We start from the raw sequence: 25096 nt of genomic DNA on the forward strand, positions 1-25096 counted from the left end.
TTGTCTTTTGATGAATGAGTTATTGCACTTAGCATAATACTGTCAAGGTTCAGCCGTCTTGTAGCCTGTGGTAGAACTGTATTCCTTTTTAAGACGGAGTAACATTTTATTTTATGTACATATTTTTTGCTTATACATTCATCTGTCAGTAGATAGTTGGGTTGCTTCTATGGTTTAGCTTGTTGTGAATAATGCTGCGGTGAATACGGTTATACAAATATATCTTCAAGACCATTCTTTCACTTCTTTTGGGTACACACCCAGAAGTAGAATTGCTGGATCATTGGTAATTCTAATTTTAATCTTATAAAGTACTGCCATTTTGTTTTCCATAGTGGTGTACCATCTTATTAATACATTCCCACCAACACTGCACAAGTGTTCCAATTTCTCTACACTCTCATCAACATTTGTTCTTTTCCATCTTAATGTGTGTAAAGTGCGAAATTTTGATTTGCATTTATGTAATGACTCATTGGAAAAGACCCTGATGCTGGGGAAGATTGAAGGCAGGATGAAAAGGGGATGACAGAGGATGAGATGGTTGGATGGCATCATTGAATCAATAGACACGAGTGTGAGCAAACTCTGGGAGATCATAACAGACAGGGAAGCCTGGAATGCTGCAGTCCATGGGGTAGAAAAGAGTCAGACACGACTTAACAACTGAGCAATGACTATTAGTGACGTTGGGCATCTTTTTGTGAGCTTGTTTGTTATTTATACATCTTCCTGGGAAACAGGTCTATTTAATTCCCTTTGTCTACTTTTGAATTAAATTGTTTTCTTCTTCTTGAGTATTAGGAATTCTCTACATACTCTTTATACTAATCCCTTATCATATATATATATAATTTGCACATAATTTCTCCCATTCTGTGGATCATCTTTTAGTATTTTAATAGTGTCTTATGACACACAAAAGTTTTCATTCTGATAAAGTTCAATTTGTCTATTTTATCTTTTATTGTCTGTGACTTTACAGGCAGTACTCAACAAATCATCCCCAAATCCAGTGTCATGAAGCTTTTTTTCACATATGTTTTTCTGAGCTTTGTGGTTTGTATTTTGGGACAAAATTTTGTAGCCTAAATATATGAATTACTCATCTGCAAACCCAAAGGTAAGTAGCTACTGTATCTGTACTTGTGCACATGTGTGTACCCAAGTACTTGTGCATGTATGTTAGGGTATCACTTGCTGAAAGAAATAGAAAAAGCATTTAACACTAGTACAGGAAAATATGGACATATTAGAGTGTGTAGGCTAATGGCTAAACAAACAAACCCCCAAATTTTCTAGCTGTTCAAGCAAAAAAAGATGTTTATTTCTTACTTGTGTACTATCCAAAGCAAATTTGTTTGATTGATGGCAGGCTTTCCTCAAAGTGATGATCCAAGGACCCACACTTCTTCCTTCTTGCACCAGCTTTCATAGGCTGCATGTTCATTTGCATCAAGCTTGGGAAAGGGGGCAGAGAGTGAAGAAGCCACACGTGCTTCACCTTAGTTTAGAAGTGACATACATAACTTTTATTCCCAAGTTTTTGACAATATCTAGTCACTGGGCCCTTCCTAGATGCAAAGTAGCCAGGAACTGAGGTTCCTTAAGAGCATAACTGTTGTCCAGTGATTGCTCTGTCTTTGGGATCCAATATGGTAGCCACCAGACACATGTGGGTATTGGATGCTGGGAATGTGGTTCAAACTGAGATGTGCTATAAGCGTAAGGTGCATCCCAGGCTTTGATGACTTTAGCATGAATGAAAGGATATAAATATCTCATTGACAAGTTTTAGTGGTTACACATTAAAATGGCAAGATTGTGAATTTGTGAATAACTGGGTTAAATAAACTATGTTGTTAGAATTAATTTTACCTGTTTCTTTTTACTTTTTTACCAAGGCTACTAGAAAATTTTAAATTACATATGTGGCTTGTGTTCTATTGGATTGGCCCAAAATTCATTTGGATTTTTTTCCCATAACACTTAAGACCCAAATGAACTTTTAGGCCATTCCAATATTTCTATTGGATAGTTCTGCAATGGAAACCAGCCTTCTCTGTTACATAGATTATCTCACAGGCTTGAGATAAGGAGTGTATCTGAGCCATTCACAGAATCCAAAGCAGGGGACTTGGAAGCTCTCTTGAATCAAGATGTGTACTCTCTCTCTTTCTCTCTTTCTTTTTCTCTCTCTGGAGCCACATGGTCACTGGTGTCTCTCTCAATACCTACTGACTTGACTCTTCTCTTTCTGTCTGTCTCTTTCATCCCTGTTGCAATCAGCTGGGGTCAGGAGGCTGAGGTCAAATGGCTTGCTGCCCATTCACCAGAAGCAATGGAAACAGGTTCTCAGGAAAAGGGCATGAGTAGGTCAGGCAGATTGACTGACATGTTTGCTCAGCATGTAAATGTGTAGAGACCACATGGGCTTGGCAGCTGTCAACATTCTCCAATTTTTATATTTAAAAGACTATATTTATTCCGAGGCCTTTTGTAAGAAGTCTGTGTTGAATAGATGATAAATTTAATCTGAGGGTATACTATTTAATTCAAGTCATCTCTAATGAGAACATGTAACTAATTTTTTTTCTGGGGTTTGTAGCAGTGCCCAGAAATAGTCAACCTCGTGGACAAAGCTTAAATTTCCAGCAGTGTACTTTGGGCTCAATATATATTCACAGAATGTCAATTTAGCCCATACGACAAAGTTCATTAAACCATATGCTGAAATTATGTGAGAGTACAAAATTAATAAATGGGTGATATACCCCAAATATAACTCACATCTAGAACTAGCACATTTAAATTGTAATGCCTTTCTCTGGAGTTTAATTAATGTCTCCAAGTAGCCTCTGTTAGAATATGTACATATGGACTAGAGAGATTACCAGATGTGTTTATATTCTCAGGAACATTTATATGCCAGACACTGTCCTAAATCTATGATCACCACTAACAATTTATCGAAATGGTTTTTTCAAATTATTCTCTTCCATCTAGAAAAAAAAGGGGCCCATAAGAAATGGAATTAACTTTTGTTAAAGCAGGGTTTGATTAGCCTCAAAATATGTCAGACTTCCTAGATAGCTCAAGAGGCAAAGAATCCACCTGCCATGCAAGAGATGCAGAAGACATGGACGCAATCCCTGGGTTGGGAAGATCCCCCGGAGAAGGAAATAGCAACCCACTCCAGTATTCTTGCCTGGAAAATCTCATGTATAGAAAAACCAGGCAGTCTATAGTCCGTAGGATCACAATGAGTCAGACCAAACTGAGCACACACACAAGCGCACATGTACAGGGGTCCCTGTAGAGACTGGACAGCCAGTGCATGCACTAGGATCCTGGCCATCAGGGAGGGAAGAAAGGCCGGAGATGATGAAGAAAGAGGGGATGGAAGTGTCACCAAACACACATTTTGCATTCTTTATTTTTCTGATGCAACTAGAGCTTTGACAGTGGTAGTCTTTTGCAGGTGCAATTTCACAGCCTTGCTTTGAGGCTATGTCCTTCAAGGTAGGTAGGACTCTCCTCAGTCTCTGAGGTTCTTTTGGACTTGTGTTAGTCAGTGGATGACTTTCCAGAAATGAGCTGACATTTCTTGTGGCATTTTAAGGATGCTGAGTGTGGCTGGCTGCAAGCTGAGCTGTTGAGGATACATACTTGCCTTTTTCTCTCTTACAGAGCTTACTCAGAGTCCGGTGGGTGTGTGGGTCTGCCAAGACAGGCCTCTACTACACAGTGCATCGAGCTGGACCTTAAGTCTCCCACTGACATAATGACCTGCCTCCCAAGAAGCCTAGCTTATTCCCAAGGGGGATCCTCTTACCCCTTCACTAAGAGGAGTTGGGGTATAGTTGCCAGCTTGGAATCTAGACAAATTCCAGCCAGGACATTTGCCAGAAAGTGGAAAGTGGCAATGCAAACAGCTCAGATATCTTCCACTACTTGTGCATGGCTTTGAGGGCTACACATAAATCTTGATGGAATCACTGGCCTTATGATTTATGTAACAAATAGTAGTTCTGAGCTTTCTAGTACATGTTCTTGAAATCAAACACACATCTTACAAATAGGCACAACATTTGACGACTAGAGCTAGATTATTAGCTCTATGAAGGCAGGGACCACTTCTGTCTTTATTGTCTTGTTTTTCCTACTATCCTTAGAGCTAAACACTGATTAAATGAATGAATGAACAACAAATTTACTTATACTCTTGGTGATATGTTGTTTATATTTATCATTTTTGCCATAGTCATTCTTTTAAGGAATGATAAGATCTGTTTTACTTTATTCTGTGTCTAGGTGACAGCTTTATCAGGGAACCACTTACTAAAAATTACTGCTAATAAACAATTGGATGGGAACGATTAGAGTTGTAGTTGTAGAGAACAAATAATCCTTTACTCTAAAGAATGGACTTCTTTTTCCACTTGCCATGTTGAAAATAAAAAAAATAATGAGAGCACAGAGAAACAATAAATAGTATCTGCCTCAAACTCTATCATGTGGGGGAAAAAAGGGAATACTTTCACATACCCTATTTCATTTTATACTTAGAGGAATCTTCTCAGAAATAGAGCTGAGATTGTCATCTGTTTTATTAGTAAAAGAGTAATTTAAGATGCAGATAGTTGTGTATATCTCCAGTAAAACCAAAAGGGTTGGGGTCACCAATTGCAACATGTGGCTCCTCTTAATTTTGAAATCTGGATACAGACTTCTGTGTTGACTCTTAGGTTACAGACACAGTTGCAGCCAAAATCATTATTTTATGTCTGACTCCTATGGATCCCTCAGATCTCAATTCAGATGTCTCCCTCAAGGAAGTCCTCTCTCTCTTTCTCTATAGGCTAGGTCTGGTCTCTCTAGAAATGCTCTCAAAGTACCTGGTAGCTTTTGTGAGTGTGTGTAAGTCACTTCAGTCATGTGCAATTTTTTGTGACCCACGGACTGTGGCCCACCAGGCTCCTCTGTCCATGGGATTCTCCAGGCAAGAATACTGGAGTGGGTTGCCTTGCCCTCCTCCAGGGGATCTTCCCAACCCAGGGATTGAACCTGCATCTCCTGTGGCTGCTGTATTGCAAGTGGATTCTTTATCCTTGAGCCACTGGGGAAGTCAGGTAGCCTCTGTACATGGCACTTATCACACTTGTCTCTTACGGGCTTTTTCAGTGGCATTATTTGATTACTACTATTATTAGTAGTAGTAGTATTTGGTGGCATTATTTGATTACTAAGAAGCATTCTGTTTTACCTTGTTATTCCTGGAGCTTAACACACAGTAAGCTTTGGTAAGTGAACACCATAGCATTAATGAGTAAAGGAATAAGGACTTACTGTATAGCACAGGGAACTAGACTCAATATTTTATGATAACCTATAAGGGAAAAGAATCTGAAAAAAATATATGTATGTATGTGCATAACTGATTCACTGTGTAGTACAGCTTAAACTAATACAACATTGTAAATCTACTATACTTCAATTAAAAATAAATAAATAAATAAATAATGGAAAAGGAAATGGCAACCCACCCCAATATTCTTGCCTAGACAATCCCATGGACAGAGGAGCCTGATGGGCTAAAGTCCATGGGGTCACAAAGAGCTGGACACAGCTAAGCCACCAAGCACATTACTAAGCAGGAAGGGAGAGTGCCCAAAGGGAGAATTTCTGTGTCTGCAATAAAATGGGTATATATTTTAAACAGAGTAGTGGAGAGATATTTTTCAAATAAAGCTTTCATCAGAATGTTAAAGAGGTCTATTAATATTTATAAATTAAAAAAAACACTGTTCAGAACAGCATCAACTATTTTACTATGTAAATATATAGATTAGGGGTATCTTTCTAGATTATCACATGTCTGTGCTGGAGCAGGAGAGTAGAAAGTAATAAATAAGCAGAGGTTCAGTGCTGTCATATATATAATATCAATGCCATTTGATAATGATGGTTTATTATTTTAATTTACCCTCTTAAATCAATCACTTTACATAAGTTAGTGACTTCTTTTTCATGCACTCTACTGATGATGTATTACTTAAAAGATTTTTAAGCAATTTAAAATTGTATCTATCCCCTCTTCTTCTTTCATCATTTTGGATTCTAATCTCATTTCTTTTTGAGAATTAGTTGAGTTTTGCTTTTCATAATTAATTTCAAATTAATAAGGCATAGTAAACATCAAATAAATAAATAAAAGAATAAATAAATGTTGACTTTTTAAAATGGAGTTTAATGTCCAAGGAAGAATTCAAAGAAAAAGAAGAATTAAAATCCATTTTCAGAGGATATGAATTGATGTTTACATTTCAGAAGTAAGAATAATTTTAAAAATTTAAATAAATGCAGCAAAGAGATATTTCAAACAGTAATTACTAAATAAATAAAGATGTATTATTTTTATAAGTATGTATATACACAGACTACTTAAAACATTTAAAATAATTTCTTAGCATCCATAAATCTGTAATACAATTTGAACTTATTTTTTAACTTGACTTATGTACTTTCTTAATAGGAGCATCAGTTAAATCATGAATTTTTTTTCTCCCTAATGATCTGTTTTTAAGATAAAAACATTTGATTCATATTATCTATAGCAATATGTTTTATTAAAATGATGCTGAGAGAGGGAAAAAAATGGCTAGAAAATTCAAGAAATAAAAATAATGCTATAGTATATATGAATTAAGTTTATATGAAATTTTATTCTACCTCCTACTTAGAAAAATTTTATAGGCCAGTAAGACATCAATAAAAACTTTTTTAAGTTGACTAATGTAAGAAAAGAATGATTATAGGTTTTTCTAACTTCTCTTGGTCTATAATAAAAATAAGTAGCATTTAATAGAATTCAAATGTAAGACATTTAAATGTGGAAAAAAAGAAGTACCTAAAAATAAAACGTCTCATTAAAACTGTCAAAATCTTTCAGTCTAAACACTGGTAAGATATTTATAGAAAGATTACAGTTTTCTTAACTTTTAAAAAATATCCACATATATGTGCATTAAGATAGCTTCAGATTTAGACATAGAAAATAATATCTAAATTAGCAACTGCAAAAGTGAAAAAGGATTTTGGACAAAAGGCTTAAGACAATTTCCTCAATATAAAGATTTAACATAAAAACTTAAAAGTCTTAATATAAAGACACATAATACATATATAAAAGTGAGAATTCTTTAAATAGATTAAAAGTCAAAGCAGAGCAAGGCAAGAGGACTGTTTGGGGACAATTAAAGGTAATGGAGATCAAGGATTTTATTAGATTAGGAAATAGGCAAATCTGTAGACTTTTGAGGGCTTCCCTGGTGGCTCAGCAGTAAAGAATCCACCTGCAACGCAGGAGATACAGGTTTGATCCCTGGGTCGGGAAGATCCCCTGGAGGAGGGCATAGCAACCCACTCCAGTATTCTTGCCTGGAGAATTCCAAGGACAGAGGAGCCTGGCAGGTTATAATCCATAGGATCTGTAGAGTCACACATGACTGAAGCGACTGAGCACGCATGCATCCATAGACCTTTGAAGAGCTGGTTTCCATAAATATGTCTGTTCCTTGGTAAACTGTGATTTCCTTCTCTTGTGTTTAGCATAACAGCAGAATTTAACCAAGAGAATTACTAAAATTCTTGAGTGTTTTCCTTTGGTGAATTCCATAGTTACCATGACGCTGATTTGCAGGAGCCTGACATAAATGATACATAATGCTAGAAAATTGAGTTTAAAATATACTTCTTTTTTATATTCTCATTCCCATAATAGAAGAATAGAAAATTGAGTTTAAAACTGCTGTGTTACTGACACTTCAAATAAAGTTTAATTGGTTTCTCTGACAAAGCAGTTAATCTTTAAATTAAAGAGTTTAGGAGTGCCTAGCCCCATAAAATTCTCTAAGGAAATTTAAATAGGAATAATAAGTTTTAAACACATCTTTCTTGGTACCTCCCATGAGACAGCCAATGTTGGCCCTGACAAATGGCAAATATAAATACACCTTGAATCTGTTAACAGTCCATCACAGGCAGTTACTAAAATCAGACTTCTTGATGTTTGGGCATTAGAAGTCGACCTCCAGAATATCAGAGAATGATATGGAAATACTAATCAATCAATAAATGTCATCTTCTTCTATAACAATAGCCAACATTTTATTATGTGCTTAGGAAATGCTATGACCTACTTTAAGTATTTTACATGGATTGAATCTGGAATCCTTTTCTCAACCCTAGGTGGTTGGAGCTATTATTATTTCCATTTTATGGAGGATGAAACTAGGGCTTAAACAGGTTGAGTGACCTCCTTGGAATATATTGATAGAAGATGTCTGTAGCAAAGGCTGTGGGTGTGCCAACTATAGTTCCTTGGCCTTATCAATGTAGTGCACACCCAGGCCATACTTCCAACTGCCAGGGCCTGCTGCAGGCCGCTCTGTGTACGTTTTGCTGTATGTAAGACAGGCCAGAAAAACTTAGAATCTGTCCCAACATCCTCCCAGGAGCCCTCAATCAATGATGAATGGGATTTGGTATAAAATATCTCAGGTCCCTCACCCCTCAGACACATGTTCTATATTGCCTACTAAGAGTTTCTGAGTGGAATTAAACTTTTGTTACCCATAGTCATAACTTACTTAAAAATTCATCATTTATTGGCAGTCTTCCCTCCCCTTTTTTTATTTCCTTAGTTCCTACCAGTAATTTCTGGGATTACCTCCCAAATAAACTGTTTTCTCTCATATCCTTATCTTAGAGTTTGTTTCTGGAGGAATTCAAACTAAAAAGAGCCCTAGACATGATTAGAACCCAGACAGTCTGGCCACAGAGCCTAGTGTTTATCCCTACCACATGCTTCCTATTCTCCCCAAAAGATGATATATATTTTGTAAACTTGGTCTCAAGACATGAGAGGCAAAAGAGTTTTGTCTCTGTTATACATCCCAACTTCTTATCAAGAACTGTGAGGGGTCTGAGATTTTACATTTCTTGCCAACAAAGAAATTAGCCTGCCATAGGCTAGCAGAGTTTTGCCAAGAGAACATGATGGTCATAGCGAACATGCTTTTCCAACAACCCAAGAGCTCTACACATGGACATCACCATATGGTCAATGCTGAAATCATATTGATTATGTTCTTAGCAGCCAAAGATGGAAAAGCTCTAAAGTCAGCAAAAACAAGACCTGGAGTTGACTGTGGCTCAGATCAGGAGCTCCTTATCGCAAAATTCAGGCTTAAATTAAGAAAGTAGGGAAAAATCACTAGGTCATTCAGGAATGACCCAAAACAAATCCCTTATAATTATACAGTGGAGGTGATGAATAGATTTAGGGATTAGATCTGATTGACAGAGTGCCGGAAGAACTATGGATTAAGATCAATAACACTGTGCAGGAGGCAGTGACCAAAATGATCCCCAAAGAAAAGAAATGCAAGAAGGCAAAATGACTGTCTAAGGAGGCTTTAAGAATAACTGAGGAAAGAAGAGAAGTAAAAGGCAGGGAGAAGGGGAAAGATATATCCAACTAACTGCAGAGTTCCAGAAAATAGCAAGGAGATATAAGAAGGCTTTCTTGAATGAACAATGCAAAGCAATAGAGGAGAACAATAGAATGGGGAAAACTAGATATCTCTTCAAGAAAATTAGAGATATCAAGAAAACATTTCATGCCAGGATGGGCACGATAAAGGACAGAAACAGTAAGGACCTAAGAGAAGCAGAAGAGATTAAGAAGAGATGGCAAGAATACACAGAAGAATAATACAAAAAAGGTCTTAATGACCTGAATAGCATGATGGTATGGTCACTCACCTAGAGTGGAACATCCTGGATGGCCAAGTCAAGTGGGCCTTAGGCAACATTGTTATTAATAGGAACAAAGCCAGTGGACATGATGGAATTCCAGCTGAGCTATTTCAAACCCTAAAAGATGATGTTGTTAAAGTGCTGCAGTCAATATGTCAGCGAATTTGGAAAACTCGGCAGTGGTCACAGGACTGGAAAAGGTCAGTTTTCATTCCAGTCTCAAAGAAGGGCAATGCCAAAGAATGTTCAAACTACCTTACAGTTGCACACATTTTGCATGCTAGCAAGGTTATACTTAAAATCCTTCAAGCTAGGCTTCATCAGTACATGAACCCAGAACGTCCAGATGTATAAGCTATGCTTCGAAGAGGCAGAGGAATTATATATCAAATTGTCAACATTCGATGACTCATGGAGAAAGGAAGGGAATTCCAGAAAAATATATACTTCTGCTCCATTGACTATGCTAAAGCCTTTGACTATGTAGGTCTCAACAAACTGCAGAATTCTTAAAGAGATGGAAGTACTAGATCATCTTACCTGTCTCCTCAGGAAATCGTATGTGAGTCAAGAAACAGCAGTTAGAACCAGACATGGAACAATGGACTGGTTCAAAACTGGAAAAGGAGTATGTCAAGGCTGTATAGTGTCACCTGCTTATTTAATTTTTATGCAGAGTACACCATGCAAAATGTCAGGCTGGATGAATCCCAAGCTGGAATCAAGATTTCTGTGAGAAATATCAACAACCTCAGTAATGCAGATGATACTACTCTAATGACAGAAAGTGAAGAGGAACAACAGAACCTCTTGATAAGGCTGAAAGAGGAGAGTGAAAAAGCTGGTTTGAAACTCAGCCTTAAAAAACTAAGGTCATGGCATCTGGTCCCATTTGCTGCCGTTGCTAAGTCGCTTCAGTTGGGTCTGACTCTTTTCAACCTTTTGGACTATAGCCTGCCAGGTTTCTCTGTCCACAGGATTCTCCAGGCATGAATACTGGAGTGGCTTGTCATGCCCTCCTCCGTGGTAAATAGAAGGGGGAAAAGTGGAAGTAATGACAGATTTTATTTTCTTGGGCTCCAAAGTCACTGAGGACAGTGACTGCAGTAATGAAATTAAAAGATGCTTGCTCCTTGGAGGAAAGCTATGGCAAACCTAGACAGTGTATTAAAAAGCAGAGATACCACTTCATTGACAAAGGTCCATATAGTTAAAGCTATGGTTTTTCCAGTAGTCATGTATGTATGTGAGATTTGGACCATAAAGAAGGCTGGTGTGCTCAGTTGCTCAGTCATGTTCGACTGTTTGCAAACTCATGAACTGTAGCCCACGAGGCTCCTCTGTCCGTGGGATTTTCCAGGCAAGAATACTGGAGTGGGTTGCCATTTCCTTCTCCAGGGAAATAAGGCTGAGCATGGAAGAACTGATGCCTTCAAGTTGTGGTGCTGGAGAAGTCTCTTGAGAGTCCCTTGGACAACAAGGATCAAGCCTGTCAATCCTAAAGGAAATCAACCCTGAATATTCAATGGCAGGACTCATGCTGAAGCTGAAACTCCAACACTTTGTCCACCTGATGCAAGGAACTGACTCATTGGAAAAGACCCTGTTGCTGGGAAAGACTGAAGGCAAAAGGAGAAGGGGTTGGCAGAGGAAGAGATGGTTAGATAACATCTCTGACTCAATGGATATGAGTTTGAGCAAACTTTAGAAGACAGTGGAAAACAGAGGAATCTGGCATGCCACAGTCCATGGGATTGTAAAGAGTCAGACATGAGTTAGTGACTGAACAACAGTTTCATGAAGACTGACAAAAGACACAAAACTCCTGGGTCAGAGACAAGAGCTCTGTTCTATTATATACAGCAATGATAGTAGCTAAAAAAATCTGCATTTGCTCCCCAAGGTCCATTTCTCACAGGATGACACAAACAGGCCCAGATGGATAACTACACACACAGAGGACTGTGTTATGAGAGAAAGGACCCTGAGGTTAGAAAACCCAAACCTTTTATACAGGACAATAAACATGACTGTTCTTTGCTCCAGAGATAGTCACTACTTCTGTCTTTCAAGGCTGTTACCTATACTAAAATCTTTGAAAAGATAGTCCGTAACAGAGGATATCAGCGTCTCACTTGAATGTGTGCAGCTATGCAAGCCACCCATAAAGAACTGTCTTCTTTGTTCTGAAATCACAAAAGTTTGTTCCTAGTTTCATCACACAATGGAAACATAATTATGCCTTACAGAAAATGGCAAAAACAAATGGCAAAATTTAAGAACTGTTCATTGCATGGTCTTAGTTTTTATGGTTTTGTCATTTTGTTTTCAAGGTATAAGCGGGCTTTCCTGGTGGCTCAGATGGTAAAGAATCTGCCTGCAATGCAGACCTGGGTTCCCTCTCTGGGGCAGGGAAATCCTCTGGAGAAGGGCATGGCAACCCACTCCAGTATTCTTACCTAAAGAATCCCTTGGACACAGGAGCCTGGGGAGCTACACTCCATAGGATTGAAAAGAGTTGGACACAACTGAACGACTAACACTTTCACTTTTCAAAGTATAAACACATTTTCCTTTGATGCCAGCAATAATCCTGTGAGGTAAGTAGTTATTTTATGACTGACGGAAAAATGACTTGGAAGATAAAGAGCTTCATTATACTCCTCTAGTGAGTGGTGGGCCCAGAGGTTAAACCCAGGATTTCTTATTTCCAAACTGCCAAATACTTGACCAATAGCACTAGAGCAGATGAACATTTGCTGAGAACTTAAAACCTGAAAGCTTTAGTGGGTCTCTTCATTTCCTCAGTGCTGCCACACTCCCATGGCAGAATTTTGGGAGCAGAATTGAAGACATAAGCTGGAGGGAACACAAGTGGAGGAGAGGATATAAATATGCCCTCTTTGTCTTTTGATGCTCAACTTCCCTTTTCTACATTCATTTTTTTTTCCTTTTGGTGGTTTGCACTACATAAATCAGTCATTGCTTAAAAAAAAAAATCCCACAACGACATGAATTTGGAATTAAACTGTGAAAAAAAAATCCATAGTTATCAGAATGATAGCATTTTCATTCAAATGGATGGATGCAATACATATTTATTTTAGAATTTTGTGTGTTTCTCTCACCGGGGAAGTATGCACAATTTCAGTGCATTCAAAACTTCAAGGGAATTTACATTTTTTGGACATACGGTTCGTAGCATCTTGGTGCTGCTGTTTATGACATATACAATACCTGAAAAAAGTACACAGATCAAATTCTGCTACATCGTATGATAGTTGGAGTACATTATAGAAATCTGTTACTTAAAGGAATCCTATAGTGAATCCATTTTGTAACAAAAACAAAAAAACTGTACCTTGAGAGATATTATGACTTGTGGCAAAAACCTTGATCAAAGAGTAGAAATTCTGGGATTCTAGTGCTACATCCCCTTTGTGTCATTTTTACCAAGGAAGGGGAAAATATGATCTCTAAACGTCTCTAATTTAAATGTCCTTTTCCTGGGGACTTCCATGGTGGTCCAGTGGTTAAGATTTCACACCCAAAGCAGGGGGCCAAGCTTCAATCCCTGGTCAGGGGAATAGATCTCACTCATGGCAATGAAGATCCCACAAGCCACAACTAAGATCTGACGCAGCCAAATAAATTAACTTTAATAATAAAAGATTTGCCTTTCCTGGAGTGCAATGACTTACGTGGTTTGCCTCTCAACTGTGTCGCTTACTGGATATACACTTTCCTGCAAGTCATGTAACCTTTTTATATCTTATCCTAACTTGTGAAATAAGGATGATAATATGTACTTCAAATAGTAATTGTATTATATTAAATTCGATAATGGGCTTCCCTGGTGGCTCAGCAGTAAAGAATCCGCCTGCAATGCAGGAGACGGGTTCAGAATCCCTGGGTCTGGAAGATCCACTGGAGAACGAAATGGCAACCCACTCCAGTATTCTTGCCTGGAAATTTTCATGGACAGAGGACCATGGTGGGCTACAGTGCATGGGGTTGCAAAAAGTCAGACATGATTTAGCAACTAAAGAACAACTACAAAATTAGATAATACTTATTAAGCAGTTTGTACATACTAAGTACTCAATAAATTGTAGTCAATACCATTAATTCTACATTTTAATGTATCAAGTTCACTTACAGTGAGACTTCCTATAACACATACATTTTTTGGACTCTTCAATTAAATCTGACTATAAGCAATTTTTTTCAGTAGTCACGTATAGATGTGAGAGTTGGACCATAAAGAAGGCTGAGCGTGGGAGAATTGATGCTTTTGAATTGTGGTGCTGAAGAAGACTCGAGAGTCCCTTGGACTGCAAGGAGCTCAAACCAACAATCCTAAGGGAAATCAGTCCTGAATATTCATTGCATGGACTGATGCTGAAGCTGAAGCTCCAATACTTTGGCCACCTGATGCAGAGAACCAACTCACTGAAAAAGATCCTGATGCTGGGAATGATTGAAGGAAAAAGGAGAAGGGGGCGGCAGAGGATGAGATGGTTAGATAGAATCACTGACTCAATGGACATGAATTTGAGCAAGTTCCGGACGTAGCAATAGACAAGCGAGATTGGTGTGTTGCAGTCCATGGAGTCGCAGAGTTGGACACGACTTAGCAACTGAACAACAAAATAATTTAATCCACACATTCATATTTTTTCTAACATTTTATTGAAAAATTTTAAATCTATCTAAGGTTGAAAGAAATATGCCGTGAATACCTATCCAACCATGGCCCGGATTGTACAATTAACATTTCCCTGTGCTGTGCTTAGTTGCTCAGTCATGTCCAAGCTCTTTGTGACCTCATGGACTGTAGCCCGTCAGGCTTCTCTGTCCATGGGGATTCTCTAGGCAAAAATACTGGAGTGGGTTGCCATGATTATCAAGGATATTTATGTTACCACTTATCTGTCCACTTATTCCATCCACCAAAGCTTCTTTTCTAATGCAGTTCATATTCTATGGAAAACATCAGTACACTTCTCTCCCCAAAAATATCAGCCTGCTTATTGTTAAATAGAATCCAGACTTTGTTTGGGAGTCTTTTTTTCCCACTTGGGGTAAAACTTTACATATAGGGAAACTCAACATTCAGAAAACGAAGATCACGGCATCTGGTCCCACCACTTCATGGGAAATAGATGGGGAAACAGGGGAAACAGTGTCAGACTTTATTTTTCTGGGCTCCAAAATCAAGACAGATGGTGACTGCAGCCATGAAATTAAAAGACGCTTACTCCTTGGAAGGAAGGTTATGACCAACCTAGATAGCATATTCAAAAACAGAGACATTACTTTGCCAACAGAGGTTCGTCTAGTCAAGGCTATGGTTTTTCCTGTGGTCATGTATGGATGTGAGAGTTGGACTGTGAAGAAGGCTGAGCGCCGAAGAATTGATGCTCTTGAACTGTGGTGTTGGAGAAGACTCTTGAGAGTCCCTTGGACTGCAAGGAGATCCAACCAGTCCATTCTGAAGGAGATCAGCCCTGGGATTTCTTTGGAAGGAATGATGCTAAAGCTGAAACTCCAGTACTTTGGCCACCTCATGCGAAGAGTTGACTCATTGGCAAAGACTCTGATGCTGGGAGGGATTGGGGGCAGGAGGAGAAGGGGACGACAGAGGATGAGATGGCTGGATTGCATCACTGACTCGATGGACATGAGTGTGAGTGAACTCCAGGAGTTGGTGATGGACAGGGTAGGCCTGGCGTGCTGTGATTCATGGGGTCACAAAGAGTCGGACACGACTGAGTGACTGATCTGATCTGATGCATTTCTTCTTATATTCCAGGGTGATTTAAATATTTCAAGTCAACTCTTTTGTGGTGACTTAAATACTCAAGTTAAATCGCCAATTATATTTGCTACAACCCATAATATAATGCATTGAAATGCCTTCAAAATCCTGGTATCAAAGAGCAAGCTTGTCTGATAGGTCAGCTGAACCATATCAAGTTTCTCTTTGCTGATTGTTTGATTTGGGCATTTTCAGTTTGATCTTGTGTCATAAATCCAAATCCATCTGGTATATCCATTTGTAATTTAAAACATAAAGAAGTTCCACCACAAGAAAAAAAATTGTAAATTTGTAACTACATACTGTGATGATCATTTCACAGTAATCATCATGTTGGACACCAAAAATAAATAGAATGTTACCGTGTCAATTATATCTTGATTTTTAGAAAGAAGAAAAGAAAATAAACCTATAAATATGTAATAAAACCTCAGAAAATAGAAAAGACAATGAATATTGCAAGTCAATAAAATTAGCATGATGACAAGGGTCATGTTCTGGTTCTCCAGCTTTTGTTTGATTCTACCATGTCAGAGCACCTAACTCAATAGTTCCCACATGTAACACTATGGGGACAATGTGGACAATGACTGATGAGATCCCCTACCAAAGGAAGGGTTTTGACAATCTTAGTCTTTTTATGTGTGCTCCAAGAAAAAAGATTTCAACAAAATTATCCTCTAACATGTGCCTGCTCAGCGTATTTTATAATTCACACCTACTTCTTCTCATAATATAATTGATGTAGAAAGTAAACCCTGGACAGAAAACAAAAACATTCCAGTACTGTTAATGAAAAAAGCAACACATAATCACAGTTGGGACCGTCTCATATATCTATCTATACATTCTGGTGAGCTAAAGAAATGAATTTCACTCCAAAATCTCTGTTGAAACTTCAGTTCTTTTCTCTACCATGTGAAGAACATACTCAGCAAAACAATTTTTCCTAGCTAACTTATATCTTAAAAGACATAGAGATGGTCTGTGAGTAAAGATCACAGCAATCTTATTACATTTTCAGGTCATCACTGAGAATGGCAACAAAACACAGTTATCTCTCAGTATTCAAAGGGGATTAAGCTCCAGGACCACCACGGATGCCCAAGTCCCTTCTGTAAAGTGGTGAAGTATTTGCATATAACCTATGTACATCCTCCCGTGTACATCAAATCACCTCTAGATTACTTAGGATATCTAATTCAGTGCAAAAATAATTGCAATGTGTGGCAAAGTTTTGCTTTTTGGAACTTGGTGGAATTTTTTTCGCCAAAATTATTTCATTCCTTTAATTGGCTGAATCCCTGGATGCAGAAACCTTGGATACAGGAGGTCAATTGTAGTTTGTCAGTAAGACCCCTAAGGGGGTTTTAGGCATGGACTCTCTATCATTCAGCATTTGGCAACATCCACCTAGGGCCCTTAAGTACAGATCACTAAGGAAGATACAAAAAAAAAAAAAAAATTCCACTCTCCAATTTTTAGGGAGCTTCATCCTATTATCCTGTGTGGAACAGAGCAGTGAAATAGATGATTCAGCAGGAATATTTACTATTTGTGAAAGATGCAGACTCTAGAAATGGATAAACCTGAAATTAGAAAAAATTGTTCGAATTCCTCTCTCATGATTTATTAATGCAGTGACCTTAGGCAAATAACCTCTCTCAGATATGACAAGTTACATAATCTCTTTGAGATACGACTTTCTGATAGGTAAAACAATAAAACAAGAGCAGATTTCTATTCAGTTCTTATTATTGCACAGTCTAAACTTGAACCAAGAGTGTTGAAGATTCCTTAACTGATTTAATTTTTAGAGCAATCTCATGAGGTAGGTTACTATCTTCTTCTGTAGGAGAGCCCAGGTCGTTCAGCTTGAGTGCAGTACCTGGGTTTGAACCCAGAGCTCTTCATCATTTTATCCTAGTAAAACGGAATTGCACAGGGTTGCTTTCAAGAAAAGTTAGCAAAACTGAGGCATGAAAGACATGTGTTACTGCTAAGTCACTTCAGTGGTGTCCGACTCTATGAGACCCCATAGACGGCAGCCCACCAGGCTCCCCCATCCCTGGGATTCTCCAGGCAAGAACACTGGAGTGGATTGCCATTTCCTTCTCCAATGCAGGAAAGTGAAAAGTGAAAGTGAAGTTGCTCAGTAGTGCCCGACCCTCAGCGACCCCATGGACTGCAGCCCACCAGGCTCATCCGTCCATGGGATTTTCCAAGCAAGAGTACTGGAGTGGGGTGCCATTGCCTTCTCTGTGAAAGACATGTAGTAGATGTTCAATCAACGGTAACCCCCTCTCCTTTGCAATCTGAATCAGAACATCCAGAACTTATACTTTAGATATTTTTAATCTATTTATTATTGAAGTATAATTGATGTACAATATTGTATGTTACAGATGTACAATATAGTGATGCACAATTTCTAAAGGTTAGATACTTTCTTACTCTTAGGAAGTTAGTGAATCAAGCAAACAAAACAACAATAGATCAAGAATCGATCTGACCTAAACATAAAGTACGAACTTCTATTCCCAAAGGAAAGCTTCCTTGTTACACTGGCTCTTTACATCTTTGGGGGACACACACCTTTGCTATCAAATAGTAAAGACAGGATCAAGAGCCAGAAGGGCTCCAGAATGATTAAAAAACCTTTTGACATCAATGAAGTACAAACATTTCTGAGCTAAATATCCCGATACAAAGTTCTCACATTCCTACTCATTCCCTTGTTGTTGTTTAGTGGCTAAGTCATGCCTGACTCTTTTGCAATCCCATAGACTGTAGCCTGCCAGGTTCCTCTGTCCATGGGATTTCCCAGGCAAGAAGACTGGAGTGGACTGCCATTTCCTACTTCAAGGTATCTTCCTGACCTAGGGATTGAACCCTCATCTCTTGAGGCTCCTGCATTGGCAGGTGGGTTCTTTACCTCTAGCACCACATAAGAATACTGTCGTGGGTTGCCATTTCCTTCTCCAAGGGATTTTTCCAACCCAGGGATAGTACCCATGTCTCCTGCATTGGCAGGCAGATTCCTTACCACTGAGCCACCAGGAAAGCCCACTCACTCCCTTAGGAGGGTCTAAAATGATCCCAAAGTCATAGTTGATTCTCGGGAACATTGATTAATTTCCATTGTAATGTGGAGAGGAGCCAATCTCTCACCAATAAGCAGGAAGTGGGGTAAAGAACACAATCCCAGGATTCCCCTTGGAAGACAAGCCAGGGAAAGAGGAGATCCCAGAGGGCCACCGACCCTCTCCTGACAGGCTTAGTTTCTGGTTTCTTCCTCATATATTGGTTCAAGTAGGACACACGTTTGAATTTCATCATCACATTATTTTCTCATGTGTTTTACATACACATGCTTGTCTTACTGGAAATCTAAGCAAACTGATAGAGCAGTTGTATCTCCCTTTTTAAAGATGCTATCCATCTAGGAAATTTGCTTGTTTTCAGGTACACTTAGTTTCTGTGATGTAACAATTAATGCCAGGGTGTTGGTGGCTTAATGTAGTCTAATTCCCATAGACATTTACTTTTTCGGTGTTTTTTTTTTTTTAATTGGAATATAATTGATTTCAGTGTTGTGTTAGTTTCTGTTGTACAGTGAAGTGAATCAGCTATATGTATACATATACTCCCTCCCTCCCCCCTCAACCCATCCCACCCTTCTAGATCATCACAGGTCATCACAGAGCACCAAGTTGAGCTTCCTGTGCTTTACAGCAGGTTCCCACTTGCTATTTTATACATGGCGGTGTGTATATGTCAATCCTAATGTCCCAGGTCATCCCACCCTCCCCTTCCCTGCCTGTGTCCAAAAGTCCGTTCTCCAAGTCTGCATCTCCATTCCTGCCCTGGAAGTATATTCACCTGTACTATTTTTCTAGATTCCATAATGTTCATTGCAACACTATTTACAGTAGGCAGGACATGGAAACAATCTAAATGTTCAACAGCAGATGAATGGACAAAGAAGACGTGCTGCATGCATACAATGGAATATTGACTCAGCCACTAAAAAAATGAAATAAGGTTATTTGTAGAGACATGGATGGACCTAGTGTCTGTCATACAGAGTGAAGCAGGTCAGAAAGAGAAAAACAAATATATTAATGGATATATGTGGAATCTAGAAAAAGCATTACTTTTTGAAAAAACCTGTAGGCATGCTTTATACAGTAGTGTTCAGAGAAGGCAATGGCACCCCACTCCAGTACTTTTGCCTAAAAAACCCCATGGACCGAGGAGCCTGGTAGGCTGCAGTCCATGGGGTCGCTAGGAGTCGGACACGACTGAGCGACTTCACTTTCACTTTTCACTTTCATGCATTGGAGAAGGAAATGGCAACTCACTCCAGTGTTCTTGCCTGGAGAATCCCAGGGACGGGGGAGCCTGGTGGGCTGCCGTCTATGGGGTCACACAGAGTTGGACACGACTAAAGTTACGCAGCAGCAGCAGCAGCATACAGTAGTGGAACTGATGTCTTTGGGCTGAGAATGGGGTACCACAGGGGCTTGGAGAGACAGCACAGAAACTCTCTCCATATTTCATGGCTAGCTAGCTTCCTTGTCCATCTAAGCAGATGGCTAGTTTGATTTCTCTGTGTTTTTGTGCATTTCATTTCCTTTGTTTTTGAGGGGAGAATTCTGGAGGGTGGAGAGGCCTCTCCATTGCCTGTCATGTTGCTCTGTGTGGGCACCCACCTTGTGTGCATTTGCCTGTGGTGGTCCTGATCTATAGATCCCATTAAAACAGGGAGCAGAGAATAAGGTTTCTTCAGTACCTCTGAAAGAGAAGCCTGTGACCCCTGAGAGAAGTGTGAAAGTGTCTGCGTACATGTGCATGCCCGTGGCATCTTTTTGAAACAAGCAACATCTTTCTGTGGATCCCTGGCTGTGATACACTTCTCTTCGATTTCCTTTTCTGTGTTTGAGAGCTATCCTTTCATTTCATTGTAGTTTGAGGCCTGAGATCATGCCCCTTTATTCATACACACACACACACACACACACATTCCCTTTCCTTAATCTCCATGTAGACTCTCTTCACAGATAAATAAATGTGTTCTATACTTAGTTGACTCCAAAAATCCATTTTACCCCAATGATTAGCATAAACTAAGGTCACTCTCCTTGCTACTGAGTGGGTTAAAATATACATGTAATCTAGTCTTGGCCAATGAGCCACAAGAGAGTCTCCTGCTTCTGGGAACACTTTCTGGCTCATTACACAGAGAGACAATTCTCTCCTTCCTGCTCTGTTGACTTTGTTGTGTCTGTAAGTGATACAGACACACATAGAGATACAGAGGTGACTGCAGCCACCTCTCCATCAGTCCAAGACCAGGGCCAGGAAGATTGTCACAGGCTGGACTGGAACCTTGATGTTCCTACCTAGAACCCATGCTAACTTTGGACTTGCTATGTGAGACAGCAGATTTGATTGTTGCACATGCCTGTCTGAGTTGAGTTTTCTCTTACTTGCAACAAAATTAACTTGGCTGATTCAGATGCACTACTTTTTAAAATTTTATATATTATCTGTTTGTTTTGGGCTGTGCTGGGTTTTTGTTGTTGCACGCAGGCTTTCCCTAGCTGTGGTGTGTGGGCTTCTCACCGCTTCGGCTTCTCTCATTGCAGAGCACAGGCTCCAGGCACATGGGCTTAGTAGTGTGGCACAGGGGCTCCTTAGTTGTGGTTCATGGGTCATAGAGAAGGCAGGCTTCAGTAGTTGTGGCTCATGGGCTCAGTAGTTGTGACACATGGGCTTAGTTGCTTCGCGGCAAGTGGACTCTTCCTGGACCAGGGATTAAAGCTGTGTTCCCTGCATTGGTAGACAGATTCTTATCCACTTCACCACCAAGGAACTCCTCAAGTGTACTATTTTTATGGACAACCATAATTGTCACTTGGCTTTGGTATAACCACTTGATAACTGCTAATATTCTTTAAGTTTAGACCATATGCCAGGTATTTCTATAAAGGAGAGTGTGCTGGCTTGTTTTAAAAAGTGATGTTTCTCATAATCAATTCATTCATAATCCTTCCCCATTCCTACGCATGGTCACTTGTTACATTAGTTCAAATGGTAGATGTGTAAATGCACCAAAAATTGATGGTGAATAAGTTGATCAAACGAGAGTCTTGTGGACCATTTCTATTACTTCTAAAAGTCTGGACACAATTATGGAAAGAACTGCCTACTTATCAATAGATATAAAAATACTTTAGATTTTAATATAGCATCATGCTGCTGCTGCTGCTGCTGCTAAGTCGCTTCAGTCGTGTCCGACTCTGTGCGACCCCATAGACAGCAGCCCACCAGGCTCCCCCGTCCCTGGGATTCTCCAGGCAAGAACACTGGAGTGGGTTGCCATTTCCTTCTCCAATGCATGAAAGTGAAAAGTGAAAGTGAAGTCACTCAGCCGTGCCCGACTCCTAGCGACCCCATGGACTGCAGCCCACCAGCCCCCTCCGTCCATGGGATTTTCCAGGCAAGAGTACTGGAGTGGGGTGCCATTGTCTTCTCCGATATAGCATCATACTTTCAATCAAAACCTTAAGGACGAAGTTGTTATCTGAGATTAAATCAATGCAAGAGTGTCAAGGGGAGTTTTCTATCCACTCCTTTTAAACTGAGGTTTCCCAGGTGGCTCGGTAGTAGAGAATCCTCCTGCCAATGCAGGAGATGTGGGTTTGAGCCCTGTGCTGGGAAGATCCCCTGGAGAAGGAAATAGCAACCCACTCTAGTATTCTTACCTGGGAAATCCCACGGATAGAGGAGCCTGTCAGGCTACAGTACACACGGTCACAGAGTTGGACACGACTGAGCGACTAAGCATGCACGCCTTTTAAATTTGCATTCTGTTAATATTATTGGCAAGTATTAGGATTAAATGAAAATTTAAAAACATGTGCTGAAATATAATAAAGGTGAAAAGTGATGAGAACACAAAAAGCTTAAGGATTAATTTAATTTGTCATGTACTTAACACTGACATGAGACATAATTTTTCCGTTGTCAGGATGTCGGTTCGAGCCTTGCTGCTCTCTTGTGCACAACAAAAGTGACGTGGCAGTGGAGAGAGAAAAGCGGAAGTGCAAATGATGATGGATTGCACCACGTGTAATGTATATATCCAAGGTTTGTGCTTTGTATGCTTTGGAAGGTAAGAACACAGCATAAGACAGACCATGACAAGGGACAGTAGGGTTATATTGCTTTGTGTGTTTATTTTTCCTAGTCCATTTTCAGCCCTTAAAATAAGCATAGTAGATTTACAGTTTTAATCCTAGAATTGTGGTAAAGTCAAATCTTAAACTACAGAAAGGATATCCTAATAGTATAAAAGTTAGTGAAGATTTTGACATGACTGGAAAGTCAAAGCAAAATTCCCATCATTGTTTCTCCTTTTCAGTCGTTTTAGAAGACTTGCTGCTCCTGGGTCTCCCTGGGAAGACAGATACCTTGGGAGGAACGTTCATAGGTAAGAGACAGCTAGGAAATAGGCCTAGAGAAGTGAAAGTTGCAGGGAAAATGAAAGCTGATTGGAAAGTGATATGATTGACAGGATGATGGTAGTACAGGTAACCAGATACAGATGACAGAAAAGTGCTGATGGTACTGGTGCCACCAAGGAAAGGATCAAGCAAACCGGATACTGGTGGCTGCAGGAATGAAAGTCAAAACACAGGGTTAGAAATTAACCGTGGAACAATTCATGTCGGTGTTGTGCCAAATACTTTACCTCCACTGTTTGTCTTAATCCTCATGTTAGCCTTGTCAAGCTGGTATTATTATTAACCTGATTTCACTGTTGAAAATAAATGGTACATTTACAACAGACATGAACTTGGGCACACTCCAGGAGATGGTGAGGGACAAAGAAGCCTGGCATGTGGCAGTCCATGGGGTCTCGAAGAGTCAGACACAACTAGGTGACTGAACAACAACAAAAATTGATACACTGCAGAATTTGGTTTAGAATCCAGGTGCTCTGATTCCAGCATGGGCATGCTTAACCACGGTGCTATTTTCTTTCATAGTTTAAAACTTTAGTGTATAGGTAATGCAATCACTGTTTGTCTACATGATAGGTTTTCAAAATAATTTTATTTCGTTGTGCTGCGTGGGCTTCTCGCTGTGGTGGCTCCTCTTGTTTCAGAGCACAGGCTCTGGGACTCACCGAGTTGTGGCTCCCGGGCTCTAGAGCACAAGCTCAAGAGTTGTGGCACGTGGACTTAGTTCCTCTGTGGCACGTGGGATCTTCCCAGACCAGGAATCAAATCTGCATCTCCTGCATTGGCAGGTGGATTCTTTACCACCGAGGCACCAGGGAAACCCTATATGATAGTTTTAATACAAATTAGAAAAGACCAAAGGGTCCTGCCCACCACCGAGGGAAACACAGACTCACAGCTGCATAGTTTAGAGGGCAATTGGCACTTCTGATCAAGGAAATAGGTTTCCTTCCTTCAAGTAATGACAGCCCTTGCAAGCACACCTGCTTTGGATATCACTTCTATTGACCTCCTCAGCGAGGCATCTCCTTATTGTGCACAGACTTTACAACTACATGAAGGGGTTTAAAAAAATGTGTATTTTATTTTTATCAGTTAAGTCTTATTCACAAGAACTCTACACAGATATTCCCTGTTCCCTTCTCCATTCTGCTCTGTGTTCAGGAAGGCTAACCTTTATGGGATCCATTAATGAGCTTCCTTGCCTTCTGGCTTCCAGTTAGCTTCATCCAATGGAGGTTACCAGCCAGAAATCTGGAGGAAGGAGAAGAGTAAGGCTCGGGTATTTTCTCCCCTGTCTGCCTCCCTATTAAGCCAGCAGCTTGGGTCCTCTCCTAAGGTCTCAGCTTCTCAGACAGCCCTGTTCCAAGGCTTCAGAGAGAATTCTGCCTCCAGGTTCTGGTGGCCATTTCTCATAGCCCTTCTAGTCTGGAAGGGATGCAAACCTCCCTTCTGTTGTTAGTCTTGAGATGCTTCATCATCCTGTGGTCACTCCCTAAATCTGCCCACACTTCTGTAAATAGTCGCCTGAATTAAACTTCTGAATTAAACTCGCCTCAATTTCCCTGTATGAGTGAGCCATCTGTTTCTTGCCAGGACCCTGACTGATACACAGTGGAAACAAACTTTAACTATTTTAAGTGAAAATGGAAATTGGGGAAAGCATGTTAGGAGTCACAGAAAGGCCAGGGAGGTGGGAAGATCAGGGTTGGAGAATAAGCAGGAACCCAGGGATCTCTGGAAAGCTGAAGAGCAGAAATGACACGGAAGTCATTCAGTGGGAGGCACCTAGGCCACCCACTGCCACTGCCTGTATGCCCACCAAATGTCCCTGTGTCCTTCAGCCACCAACTCAAGGAGAAGGCCCGCTCGCCTGAGTCTACATAATACATCCCCATGTTGAGCTGGGCAGTGGAGAGTG

General features: G+C 39.9%; 1 long non-coding RNA gene across 1 annotated transcript; it reads right to left on the reverse strand.

The window, feature by feature from the left end:
• Window positions 1-22865: 22865 nt before the first annotated feature.
• Window positions 22866-24459, reverse strand: LOC147377761 (uncharacterized). The gene is made up of 2 exons (XR_015150843.1): window positions 24350-24459; window positions 22866-23997 (listed from the first exon to the last, which is right to left on the reverse strand). It is a non-coding gene; the product is annotated as an uncharacterized LOC147377761 (long non-coding RNA).
• Between the last annotated feature and the right edge of the window lie 637 nt (window positions 24460-25096).

The sequence above is a fragment of the Bos grunniens genome, chromosome 2, assembly GCF_055505025.1.
Source record: "Bos grunniens cultivar Pamir isolate PY7600 chromosome 2, Bosgru_T2T1.0, whole genome shotgun sequence".
NCBI classification, from domain to species: domain Eukaryota; kingdom Metazoa; phylum Chordata; class Mammalia; order Artiodactyla; family Bovidae; genus Bos; species Bos grunniens.